This window comes from Pteropus alecto, unplaced genomic scaffold (genome assembly GCF_000325575.1).
Source record: "Pteropus alecto unplaced genomic scaffold, ASM32557v1 scaffold226, whole genome shotgun sequence".
Lineage (NCBI taxonomy): Eukaryota > Metazoa > Chordata > Mammalia > Chiroptera > Pteropodidae > Pteropus > Pteropus alecto.
This window is the reverse complement of record NW_006440132.1, coordinates 5,147,155-5,161,710: the sequence shown is the minus strand read 5'-3', so window position 1 is coordinate 5,161,710 and position 14,556 is coordinate 5,147,155.

Below are 14,556 nucleotides of genomic sequence, written 5' to 3'. Positions count from 1 at the left end.
TTTACTGAAAAAAAGATTATGAAAATGCAAGTTACTGACTTGGAGAAAATAGTTGAAAATCTTATATCTGATAAAGGACTTTTATCCAGAATATATAAAGAAATCTATAACTCAATAATAAGACAAACAATACAATTAAAATGGTCAAAATATTTGAAGAGACATTTTATCAAATAAGATAAACAAGTGGCCAATAAACACATGAAAATGTTCAACATCATTAGTCACTAGGGAGCTACAAATGGAAAGCACAATGAGATTCCGCTACAAATCCACTACAACGCCCACAATCACAAAGACGGATGACACCGCGTGTTGTTAAGGAATGGAGAAATGAGAATCTTCCTATGTTGCTGGCCATGAAATGTGGTTCAGTCACTTTGGAAAAACAATATGGCAGTTTTTTAAAAACTTAAACATGAACTTAACATATGACTCAGCAATTCTACTCTGAGTTATATACCCAAAGGAAATGAAAACAAAACCACACATTTGTCACATAGACTTGCATGTAAATATTCATAGCAGCATTATTAATAACAGCTCGGACGTGAAAACAATGGCAAAGTCTGCTAACTGATGATGGATAAACAAAATGTGATAATATATCCATATAGTGGCATATTGCTCAGCAATAAAAGGGACTGAACTATCGATACCTGAGGAAGACCTCAAAAACATTACAGTATATGAAAAAACCCAGACACAAAAGACCACATTTATATGACATGTCCAGGAAAAAATAAGCCTACATAGACAGACACAAGGACTCTTTTTGGAGTGATTGAAATAAATCTGGACTTTGATAATGGTTGCACAATTCCATTACTAATAATCATTTAATTACATACTTTAAAATAGGTGAATTGTTGTGGTATGTAAGTTATACCTTATTAAAGCTATTTAAGTCACAAAAATGTCAACCATAAGGGGACAGCCATTTATTAATAATGTAAAGTACTTGATATGCATTAAAAATTAAATATAAAGCTCCCAAGAGAACATATATATAATAATATGGTGACAGTCTTGAGGATTCTCAGCTCCCATGCTCCTGATCTGGGGGAGGCAGAATGGCATAGTGGAAAAAAGATTTGGAATCATAGGTGTCAGCTATATCATTTAAAAGCTGTGAAAGTTATCAATTACATGAGCCTCATATTTCTCATCTGTAAAATGATCTAATACCCTTTTTATAGTGAAAATTAAGTGATATATACAGTATATGGGGCAAATTTTTTGAAAACTGTAACGGTCTGTACAAAATACCAAATGGCAATTGCTAGTGTAGGTAACTTCTACATACCAGGAATTGGTTTTTTAGGCATTTTGTATTGTTATCTCAACAAATACTCAAAAAATAAAATTTATGAGATAAGTAATATCGCCTCCTTATAATGAGGATAAAGAGTAACTCATTCTGGGTTACTGGTCAGTAATGTATAGCATGGACTGGATTTACCCTAGATTTGCTGGAGTAGAGCACCGAGCTACCTGGATGCTCTACAACAGAACTAAGTAAAGCATGCACATTCTCCAAGCTCGAGGGCTGACTCTTAGATGGAAACCCATCAAGAAAATATAGGTCACTTAAGGATACCTGATTTAGGCTTAGAAATAGCTACACCAAGGTGTTCTCTAAGCTCTCACCGACCAAAAATTTTCACACGATTGTCTCACCAGCATGTAGTGCTCCTTGAAATTTATTTTAATTTTCCCAAACTCCCTCTTTTAAACCCTCCTCCCCACTATTTTCCACTGTACTTTCAGGATCCTAAGTCCAGAGATTTGGACTTATCTCCTTAACTAATCCCCAAGACCTGTTAAATTTTCATTTTAGAAATCTCTACTTGTGGTTCCATTCTCCTTTTCAATGTCAACTAGATGAAACCTTTCTTGCTTCATGCCTGCAGTACCACGACAGCTTCCAAATCATTCTCCCTTACCCCATCCCAGTCTTTACTATCAGATGTTCCCAAAATGCTTCGGCCATGTAATTGTCTTGCAACATTGCATTTTAGTCTGTCAAGATTAAAAGGAACTTTACGTTCACTTAGTATGATGCCCTTTCTGAAATACAAAATTCCTTAATTCCTAAAACTCTATAGTTTTATGACTTAATCCTCTTTTCACTAAGGTGGAATTGGCTGATAACCAAGATAACTGGCTCAGAAAGGGAGAGGATTGAATATGGAGGACAACAAGCTCCTGAAAAGTGGAATGAGATACCATGCCCTTGTCCAAGTGGTTCTGTTGACAGAGAAGTAAGTCCCTCTCTCCTTTTACCCTCCTCACCTAGATAAGTCCTTCTTATCTTTTATTTTTATTTATTTTATTTTTTAAATTTATTATTTTTTTTATGGTGACATTGGTTAATGAAATCTGGTAAGTTTCAACTGTATATTTTAACAGTAAGGTATATATATTTACAATGTGCGTTCACCTTCCCTGGTTAGATTTCTTTCTGCTTTAGCTTTATATCCCACACCTAAGGCTCCATCTTAAAAAACTAGAAAAGAAAGAATAAACGAAGCCTAAAGTCAGGAGAAAGAAAAAAATCATCAAAATTAGAGCAGAAATAAATGAATCTGAAAACAATAGAAAAAATAAATGCAATAAAGAGCTGGTTCTTTAAGAAGGTTAATAAAATTGACAAACTCCTGGCTAGACTCACTAAAGAAAAAAGAGAAAGGACTCAAATGGACCTTCTTTCCCCTTCCTCCAGGAAGAGTTCTCTCAGTGCCTGAAGCGGACTCCTGTGACAGGAGGTCTCATAGCCCTCAAATTTTCCTTCATAGCCCCATAAAGTAACTAACTGATCGCTATATCAAAGTCTACAGAGAATTCCAACAAGGAGACTGTGTCTGTACTACTCATCATTTTATCACCAGTATACCATAGTTCCTGAAGCACAGTATGTGTGGGATACTCATTAAATTAATGCATAAATGAATGAGTAAATCAATGAAAAGGACAGTTTGATTTAGGTGACAACTTTGTCAAAAACCTTGGGAATGCTCATTCATTACATGGCCCCCATTACCATACTAAAAACTTTTCAAACACTATTTCTTGTCCTCAGAGACACCCTGAGAGGGAGTAATTTAAATTCTCATTTTATACAAGAGAAAACAGACTCGTTGAGGAAAAATATCTTGCCCAGATGCTGCAATAGATATGAGACACCCACACTATGGCACAAACCATCAAAGTTTATATCAAGAGTAGGAATGAGGTGTCAGAAGCATTTTATCACAGGAAAAAAAAGATTTCTTAATAATCCCTAAGGTATTGCTGTGATGGGTATGAGAAAATGGTGTTTTTATTTTATTTTACATTTTGAGGAATAGTGGTATATTGTCTCTTATTACTAAAGTGACTACAGTGTTTTCCACTCACCTGTGGGGGATATGTCCTAAGACCCCCTATGGATTTCTGAAACCATGAATAGAACTGAACTCTGCATGTACAGTAAGTCCTCACTTATTGTTGTCAATAGGTTCTCATAAAATGCAATTGTAAGCAAAATAACATGATGAAACCAATGTCACCACAGGCTAATCGATATAAATAAAACTTAAGTTTCTATGACATTTTTCTGGTTATAAAAACATCACCAAACTTCTAAATAAGGACCCTAAAATATTTCTAATATAGAACGTGGAGCTAAATGTGAGCTATATGTACCTTTCAGAAAGTTGAATAAAAACAAGTAAGATCATTATTTTCCAATCTGCTTATTCCAGGTCAAAGTTGAAGGTGGCAGGAGCCTCTCCTGTTAGCTCAGGGAACCTACCCTGGACAGGATGTTCTTCTATCACAGGGCACACTCACTCAGAATTGGACAATGTAGACTTGCCCATTCACCTCACATGCACATCTTTGGGATGTGGGAGAAAACTGAAGTACTCAGAGAAAACCCACATGGACATGGGGAGAATGTGCAGTCTCCACACAGATAGTGGCCCTAGTTGGTAATATATCTATATACATATATATGAATTGATATATATTCATATATATACATATATATATGAATTGATATATATGTATATCAATATATACATACATATGTATGTATTTTTTTCTCATTAACTTTATAACAGAACGATGTTGAACAAAACATTACTTGAGGACCTGCTATACTGCTTTTTTCCTATACATACTTTCCTATGATAAAGTTTAATTTATAAAGTAGGCTCGGTAAGAGATTAACAGTAGCTAATAATGGAACAATTATAACAATATACTACAATAAAATTTATGTGAATGTGGTCTCTCTCACACTCTCAAAATATCTTATTGTACTGTACTCACCCTTCTTGTGATGACGTGGGATGATACGATGCCACCGTGGCTGGAACTTTTGCAGTTGGAAGTGTGATAGCAAAATTAGCACGAATTTCTTTTTACTTCTTCACAATTTCACGAACCGAAGATTTGCTCTTACCGTAGAGCTTAGCAAACTCAGAATACAATTTTTTCTTTCCTTATTAACTCGAGAACTTCCACCTTTTTTTCACTTAAAGGAAGCACTTTACAGTTTCTCTTTGGCGTATCCAAACTGCCAGCATCATTACTCTTGCACTTTGCAGCCATTATCAAGTAAAATAAGGGTGACTTGAACATAAGCCCCGCGATGCCGGGACAGTCGCTCTGATCACCAAAATGACTCCTCCGTGACTAAGGGGCGGAGAGCGGAACATCTGCAGCGTGAAGACGTTGAACAAAAAGATGAGTTACGTCCTGCGTGAGATGGCGCGGGACTCGCGAGACTTTATCCCGGTGCTCGGAACGGCGCACAATTTAAAACTAATGAACTGTTTATTTCCGGAATTTTTCATTTAGTATTTTTGGACCACAGGTAACTGAAACTGCAGAGAGCAGAACCAAAGAAAGAAAAACTGCAGGTAAGGAAGACTACTCTATATGTCTTGCTTTGCCCGGAAAGGTCTTGATTTACATCTTTGTCCTAGTGTAATTGTAAGTAGCACTGCCTTTCACTTTTGAAAGTGTATCTCCTTAGTGATAGATGATATGGCCACCCTATTTAATACACCTCTAGACGTTACCAAAAAATATCTTATTGTACTGTACTCACCCTTCTTGTGATGACGTGGGATGATACGATGCCACCGTGGCTGGAACTTTTGCAGTTTGAAGTGTGATAGCAAAATTAGCATGAATTTCTTCTTATTTCTTCACAATTTCACGAACCGAAGATTTGCTCTTACCGTAGAGTTTAGCAAACTCAGAATACAATTTTTTCTTTCCTTAGAGGCATATATCAGGTTCTCATAAAATACCTGAATAACATATTGCCAAATCAGGCATTAGAGTTTTTATTCTCTTTCTACCTGCTCCTTTCCAGTCCCTTCCTCCCTCTTTTGATATTTCTTTCCCTTTCCTCTTCCTGTTCTTCCATGCCTTTGGATTTCTAGAAATCTCCATGGTTGCCCTGACAAGCAGGTGAACTGTAGGCTTTTAGACCTTCCAATGCTCAGAGGAAATAAGAGAAATATAGTTTCAGATACGTATCTACATTTTAAAGAATTTCAAATTCAATAAAATTCCAAATGTACTTGCCCAAATACTCTCTCTTGTTCTTCTTTATTTTTAAATCTCAGGTGCAACCTAAGGAAAACTTAATACCTAGATTTGATTCACAAAATGTGATCTTCTGTAGGATATTTGATATCTTCTTTTAAAAATATACATTTAAATTTTTTTTTTCAAACAGCAGACAATTAGAGTTGATAGATTTTGGTTTTAAAAAGTAGAAACCCCAAACTCTTTGATTCAAGATATGGATAAATATATTGGTTGAGGTATAACCATATCTGTTATCTGGGTTTAAATGTGTTTTATTCTTCTGCCATTCCCCATCCCAAATTCGTTATATTCAGTTAAAAAAATAAAAATAAAACTGTACCACTGCCAAACAGTGAAAATTGATTACACGTGATATGATCTGTGGTCTATGTACACTTTAAAAAATTTTTTTATGCTCTTTAGTGTTTCAATAAATCTTCTAAAATAGAATTTTTTAAAAAATTGTGCTCTAAAACATTTTTTTTTAATGTTTAAACCTTGAATTTGACTTTTATTTTTCATGCATAACCTTTATTGATTAGGCACTTGGGGTTCAGGCACTTAATACCTAGGTCCTATGTCAGAGGACAATGTGTAGCTTACTTTAAAAAAAAAAAAAGAATCTTTTTATCATTGTTTTAGAATAATTTTAGATTTCTGTAAAAACTTCAAAGATAGTACAAAGAGCTCCTTAATATCCCTTACTTATTTTCTCCTATTATTAACATCTTTCATTACTGTGATACATTTGTCACAACTAAGGAGCTAATATTGATACATTACTATTAATTAAATCCTGCATTTTATTCAGGTTTCACCAGTTTTCCTTACTGTACTTTTCCTCTTCCAAGACCCCATCCAAGATACCACCTCATGTTTATTTGGCAAGTCTCCTTAGATGACTGTGACCTGTGACAATTTCTCAGATGTTTCTTGTTTTTGATGACCTTAACAGTTTTGAGGAATATTAGTTGGGCATTTTTCAGAATGTTCCTCAGTGTGGGTTTGCCCGATGTTTTTGTCATGGTTGAATTGGGTTTGGGATTGGTAGGAGGAAGAACTCAGAGATGACGTGCCATTCCCATTGCATCTCATCAAGGATACATGCTGTCAACATGATTTATCACAGAGGGTGTTAACTGCAATGACCTGGTGTTGGTAGTGTTTGCCAGGTTAGAAATAAATTTTCAACCAACTCTTTAATATTCAGAGAGACAACAGGAGAAAGTTTTGAGGTGTCTGATCTCAAGTCAGGAAATATAAATTCTTAATCCTGGCCCTGCCACTAACTTCCTGTGTCACTTCACTTTCCAGTGAAGTGTGTCAGACTCTACAATCTATGGGGTTCAGAGAAAACACTATAACGAAAAGGAAAATTTTCCGAGGCTTGTTTTTATATACAGTAGTCCCACCCTTATCTGTGCTTTTGCTTTCTGTGGTTTCAGTTACCCACTGTCAACCTCAGTCTAAAAATATTAAATGAAAAGTTCCAGAAATAAACAATTCATATTTTTTTTTAAAAAATTCATGTTTTAAATTGTGTGTCATTCTGAATAGCATGATGAAATCTCGTGAGTCTTGCTCAGTCCTGCTCTGGACATGACTCATCCCTTTTCCAGCTTCTCTACAACCATTAGTCACTTAGTAGCCCTCTTGGTGATTGGTTTGACTGCTGTGGAATTGCAGTGCTTGTGTTCAGGTCACCCTTATTCTACTCCAGAATGACTCCAAAGCTCAAGAGTAGTGATGCTGGCAGTTCAGATATGCCAAAGAGAAGCTGTAAAGCACTTCCTTTAAGTGAAAAGGTAAACGTTCTCAAGTTAATAAGGAAAGAAAACCATCATATTCTGAACTTGTGGAGATCTATGGTAAGAATGAATCTTCAGTGCATGAAACTGTGAAGAAGGAAAAAGAAGTCTATGCTATTATTGCTGTCTCACCTCAAACTGCAAAAATTATGGCCACAATGTGTGATAAGTGCTTAGTTAAGATGGAAAAGGCATTACATTTGTGGTTGGAAGTCATGAACAGAAAACAAGTTCTGACTGATGGCAAGGTGTTACACCAGAAAGCGTTGAGCCTATATGGGGACTTCAGCAAGCGTTCCCTTGAAGGCCTGCACAGAGCCGTTTACTGCAAGGGATGGTTCCAGAGATTCAAGAATGGATTTGGCATTTTACCATCTCACATCATCACAAGAAGAAGTTATAATATGATGCTCAGAGAGAGAGGGAGAGCCTGCATTCACATAACTTTTATTACAATATACTGTTAGAATTGTTTTATTTTATTATGTTTTTTTGTTACTCTCTTATATGCCTAATTTACAAATTGAACTTTATCATAGGATACGTATGTATAGAAAAAACTATATATATAGTGTTCAGTGCTATCTGTGGTTTCAGGCATCTACTGGGAGTCTTAGAACTTATCCCCTGTGAATAAAAGAGAACTACTGAGTTATATAGTCTCATGTTTTATTTTTATCCCACTTTCTCAGAGTTCTGGTAGAAAGAAAGATGTGGAATTTGATGAGCCCAATGAGACCAGATACCTGGGGCACTGAGAAAGGTAGAGAAGTGTAGAAAGTTTATCTGGAGAGACAAACCAAAGATATATACCTATAATTGGAATGCTATGAACTACAACTAAATCAATTCAGTGCTGCATATAATATGGCCAACGTTATTTAATATAGCTATTCATTAAATATTTTCAGAGACAGAGAACTCAATGAATTCTCAGGCAGTCCACGCCAATGTGGCATAATTCTAATTACTGCAATCTGCCACTGATGTCATCCTCTTTTTCACCACAGACAATTGGTGTAATCTCCCTTCCATTTCAAACCTTGAAATATGTGCAAGTAAGTCCAGTGGACTCCCTGGATCTCTTCTTCTCCAGCTAAATAGTCCAAGTTCCTTCCAGACTAGGTGGAAAATTAGACTGAGAAGTCACCCAAGTCTAATATCCATAATTCTATGGGAATATAAATTACTTCCTTGGAAAGACTTATGTCCCCAAGATTAATTAATGTTGCACTGAGAATTAACATAAAGAGATGAAGAGAGGAGGCCAAGGTTCTGAGGGACTGGGTCAAAAAACAGAAGTTTAATTGCTTTTATCAGGGAAATAAAACAACATAGCGATCAAAATAGCATGAGAGAAATCTGAGTTACTCTGCCAAGTGGGTTAGGAACCTCAAGTTGCATCAGACCAGTAATCGTATATTGCATAAAAATGACCCCATCTTGAATGCAATTCTAGAAAATAAAAGATAATAATAAGAAAACAAAACTTTGTCAATGTTGTTTTACATTTGACAGAGCTTTAATTTTTCTTATATCATTTACAGCATTGTGATATAGACATTATTATGCCCATCTCAAGATGAGGAGAAAGAGGCTCAAGTCAATTAAATACCTGTTCCAAAGTCACACTGTCCTAGTACAGGGCCAGGCATATATCTGACACTCAGCAAACAAATCTGAAGGAATGAATCTTAATTAGCTTAAGTGCTGACCTAATCTTCTAGAAAGGGCTGCCCAACACTCTCTACTTCCTGGCACAATTGTTGGGCATAGAGAGAAGTTCAGCCAGGGTTCCTTTTCCATGTTCTAGCCAAAGAGACTCATTTGGACACCCCAATGAAAATAATTTTTATATTCTCTAACGACTATAACTCATTTTCTATTACTTAATAAATGTGATGAATAAAAGAGTCCTTGAGAAGCCAGATAGCATTTGCAAATGTGCTGTTGTGACTTGACAGATGGATTTGGAGCCCAAAGCGGGGAGTTGAGTTGCTGAAAGCTGCAGGTGTCGGCAGAAACTGACTTCCGAGCCCTTTCTCTATCCTTGGATGGTGATAATCTGGGCTTTTTAACTGATTAGAAATTCTAAAAAGTGCTGCTTGATTTTTTAGTTTGTATATAAGCATCAGCTAACCGTCGGAATTCGGCAAGCTTTTTCTTCATCCTTCCCGTAAAGTTCTAGCTTCTCTCTTCACTTTAAGGAATGCCTTGCTCAATGAAAATAAAGCCATGAGGCCCAATGGATTAGAAAAACTCACCTAGATATTATTTATACTTTTGCCAGGAACTAGAGAACTCAGGAAAGCCATAGCACAACTGTTTTTACAAGCTACATATTTTGTTCTTGTTGTTGAGCATTTTAAAAAGTATTTTAAGTATATATTCTAAGGAAAGGTGGATTGGGTTCTTTAAGTACTATGCCATGGTGAGTATATGGAAAAGAATCTGGGTTTGGAGTTAGATAGTCCTAAATTTGATTTTGAACATATAACTGAATAAAAAAACAAAAAAAAAACATGTCTTTTATGAAAAAGGTAATCTGTTTCAACATTCATCCTTTAGTCCAGTGGTTCTCAATTTTGGCTGTGCAGTGGAATCTACTAAGGAGCTCCTAAAAAATAGAGATACTTGAATCAATTCAATACCTATATGTGGAACCTAGGTATTTAAAAATACACCCCAAATGTGCAGCTAGGACAGAAAACTACTGATTAACCAATGAGAATGGAATGGTCAGTTTTTCTGCAACACAGAAAATTGCAAGGTTTACCAGAAACCTCCTATGGATGAGGAAGTTGAAGCTCAGAGAAATTTCTAAATTTTCCCAGATTCATACAACTTACAGTAGAATTCAGGTCCTCCAAAATCTAGGTCAGAATATTTTTTGTAATTATAATCTTAGCCTGAGTTACTCATAAGATACCCAGAGCATAAAACAGAGTTTGAGATACTAATGCCTTAACAGTAGTAGTAGTAGTAGTAGTAGTAGTAGTAGTAGTAGTAGTAGTAATAGTAGTAGTAGAAGTAGTAGTAAACCATTTTAGAGGCAGGTTGGCCATGAAGTTAGCCTCTACCACAGCCTGCATTCTGGTTACCAATCTATCAAAACTGGATTTGGCTTAAACCAAGGTCACAGAGTCTCCATGTTCAGACAGGCGACTGACCTGGCACAATATGGTACAGAGAGATGGGATCCAGGGAAAAAGGGAGGATCAATCTTTCAAGTTCAAATTTTTAACAGATTTTGGAGCAAACAAAATATTCCCTTATAGGATGCTGGTTTACAAGCCTCGGCTTCAATCTCCACCAATGTATCACAAAACAGTTTTGAAATTTAGAAGGAACTTGACAGCAGGCACTGATCCAGAGTTTTGTCTGCAGTCTGGTTTTGTTGTATCACCTCCTTGCTAGATCTCAGGAAACCAGAAGCTGGAGATGTTGAGTTACTGGTCCAAGCTCTCAAGGTGACAGAATAAGAGCCGAAACAGAAGTCTTTGAATTCCACGTCTCACGTTTTTCTTAATGTTCATCAGAAAGGAGGCCGGGAGTTAAGAGAAGGTGCAATTCCTGGTGACACCACTTCTTAGCTGGGAGACTGTAGGCAAGTTACTTCTAACTAACCCCCCTTTTTTTTTAACTATAAAAATTAGAATAATAAAGCTATTTCATAATACTGTTATGGGGATTAGGTAAAATGATGCATCTTAAATTTTAGCTCAGTGCCAGGTACAGAGTGAGGAATCTTCAAATGACTCTTTCGTCATCATTATTGTTTTATTTTGCCATGTTGCTTCCCATACCACAATAATAAACTTGATGGTTTTAAGAACAAAATGATTTCAAATGGGCTCTCTCTAGTCCTACAAGCCTAGTCTCTTTGCCATCGGAGTGCAAATACACTTGAGTTCACAGCAAATTCTAACCTGCAGCTTGGTGTTTGGGTTAGGATAGCACAGCTCTAGTGTTGACCAGGATGTAACTGAGGCCAGGGACCTGGTATATGGCCTCCCCGGGATATGCCAATTCTTTTTTATGATGACTTCATGAGAAAATAAAGTAGTTCTAAGAAGAAGTAAATGAAATCAGATGCTTGAAAATGTGCAGACCTCCTGGACCCTGGAAACAACGACATACTTTTCGCCATAGCCTGAGTGAGAGGAGTTTGGCCTGGAAACCTGGCTGACCTTCTTTCTGTCATCTCTGTCTCCAGTGTCTTGCATCAGCCTCCTTCCATCCGTCATCATCCTGCAGACTTAAGGAAGGGCATGTACGTGTGGAGTAAGGGGAACGGACACAATTTCCAAGCCTTCAGGCAGCCCCGAACTATGTAATGAGAAGACCACTCTTGGTGTTTCTAAGCAGCATGAAGCTTCCAAGGGCTGTGAGATGTGGACTTGAAAGAAAACTCCTGCCCCTGTTTGCTGGATCCAGCCTCCACGGGGAGGGAAGGGCAAGCACACAGTCCCTTTGGTGATCTTCTGACGTGGCTGCTGTGTTACAGACTGTCACACAGCCTCCTGTCTGTCCCTAGTGCGGTCCTAGTTGATAACCACAAGGTGGCATTGCAGATTAAAGTGAAATACCGCAAACCTCCTTCCGGCTCCCAGGTGAGGCTTAGGCATTCCACACCTGGGAATTAAGAGGACATCTACCCCAGTCTGTTCATTTTACAGATGGTGACAATGAGGCTCAGAGACAAGGCATAAGTTGCCTAAGGAGTTACAGTGTAGAACATAAACCTCCCAAGTACTAATCAGATGGAAAAATATATTACCCATTTTTAGATACCCAGGTAATGGAATTTGTCCCTCAATTTAGCAAAGTGTGAAATACATCGATGTGATTTTTAAAGAATAACTTTCTCTATTAAAGGAGGTACTAGAAATTAGAATGCAAATGCCATGAGATTTTACTTGCCAATTTTACTTGCCACATAGAAGATTCTGGGGTTGGTTTAGAGAATATTGATTTTATGGTTCCTAATGTACGTTTGGTTTCTTCCTCTTCAGTTTTTTCATCTTCAGACTAGTTCTAAAAATTAATGGGGAAAAAATTGTTTCCCCTTTATATCTCATTTACTCGGTTAACAAATGATAAAGGAGACCCTACCAGGTTTAGGGGCTGGGCTATGTACCCACTAGGGGCCTGGCTTTGTGTTTGGTGCTGAGGAGATGACAAAGGAACGTTGAGGGCATTGCCCTACTCTTATAGATTTACTGTTAACTCACCCACTGACTTTAGGAAACTAAGGAGATTGAGCAGGGGTGTTTGGAGTGCCTTTCTCCTTACTCTTTTCCCTTCTCTCTCAGTCCTCCACAAAATTCAAAGTCAAGCTTTGTCTCTGAATCTTGGGGAAGCCAAGTGGACTCTGAAACCCAATGGCAGAGTCCAGTCCTCAGAATAGACCTTCTGACGTCACTCTAGTGCTGTAGTATGCAGGGATTACCGCTCGTCCTCTGAGGCACCTTGGGAAAGTCACTTTTTTGGACCTCAAAATCCCCATGTCTAAAATTTCCTCAAAGCCTAATGTCCTATAGTTCTAGAGCATTGAACACTCTCATCTCTTGAAGCTTGTTAGCAATTGAAACCTCTTCCCCACTGCTTCTGTTTAGGTTCCTTTGTACCAAAACATTGGCTCTCCAATAAGGGGTCCCTGATGACTAAATCTGGAATGTGTATTCTTTGGAAAGCTCTGAGGTTGGGACTTCAGGGAAAAAGAAATGCCATCATGCTGTTTTAGAAAAATTCTCTCCCATCAGAGGAAAAATCAGTGATTCTCAGTATGAAGAATGGAAAAACAAATCATGTGCCCAGATGGAGCTTTATTACTGTTTTGTATTTTAATGCTCATATAAGCCAAATGACCTCACTCAGGACTCTAAATTTCTTGGAGTGATATTCGAGAATAGACGAGAACAGGTGATATTCAAGAATAGATCAGATATTCTGATCTAAAAAAAAAAATAAACCCCTATAGGTAAAAATCCTCATTATATATAAGTCCATCAGTGTTGGAGAGGGCTACTAAGACATTTACAGGTGGGGGTATAGAATCCTTCCTTATTTTAACTGCTCTCTCAAGCCACAAGGGGCTCTTGCTGACCATTTCTCAGACTTCCTCGTCATCCCCACCCCACCTTCTATTCTCTTAGCTTAAGAGCCCTTTGCATTCTTTCTCTAGTTTCTCACATGACATGGTGTCCAGGTCCTTCTCCATCTCCAGTAGTCCAGTGTTTTTGCTGAAGTGTGGTGGCCAGAACTGCATGGACCCCCATGCAACTTCTCTGCGCCCATTCCTGTGCTAAGCAGAGACAAAGAAGACATGGCATGTCTCTCTAAATAGCTCATTCTACAAAACAAAGCTACCAAATGTAGGTAAACATAGAAAACAAACAAAAGCAAGAGATTTAAAGTAGTTTTTCATGGATAGGACAGAAAATAGCACATATAACAGACATTGAGTTCTTAGGACATCATGTATATTGTTAAATTCCCAAATGTTCTTATTCTGTTCTTAATATTTTATTAAATGGGTGTCCACATTTATTGCCAATGAACGTCACACATATGAATATTAAATGACAATGCATGCCCAGAGATGAAGGTTAGTTACATCCTTCCTTTGTTTGCCTCCTTTTCTCTTTTAAGTCAGGGATGGCTGAGGACTCAGAGAAGAAATTTTGATACATTAATCCCTTTCTTTTGTGTGAATTGACACAGCTGAGACTCAGGGAGAGAATGGTGTTTGCACCCAACCCAGGATGAAACAAGGTGCTGGATTCCTCTCGCAAAGGAATTCATCTGCTCAGCAGCAAATGCTTGTTTCTACTTTATTACTGATTGCACTTGTGAGATCATTAGGCTAAGAAACACTGTGCTCTGGAGACAGGGTACGAATGCTGTATAATAATGAGCTCTTCTTCTGTGCCTTTGGTGGCTGAGTCCTGTTGTTGACTCTTCAAGGCTTCAATGAAGTGAGAGTAATTCCCCACCTATAATGAGGGCCCCACTGCTTGTTTATTTTTTCAAAGATTTTTATTAAAATATAACTAACATACAGTATTGTATTGGTTTCAGGTGTACATCATAGTTATTCAATCCTTTTCTTGTAATTAGATTAGAACCCACTGTTTACCATACATTTGCAGAA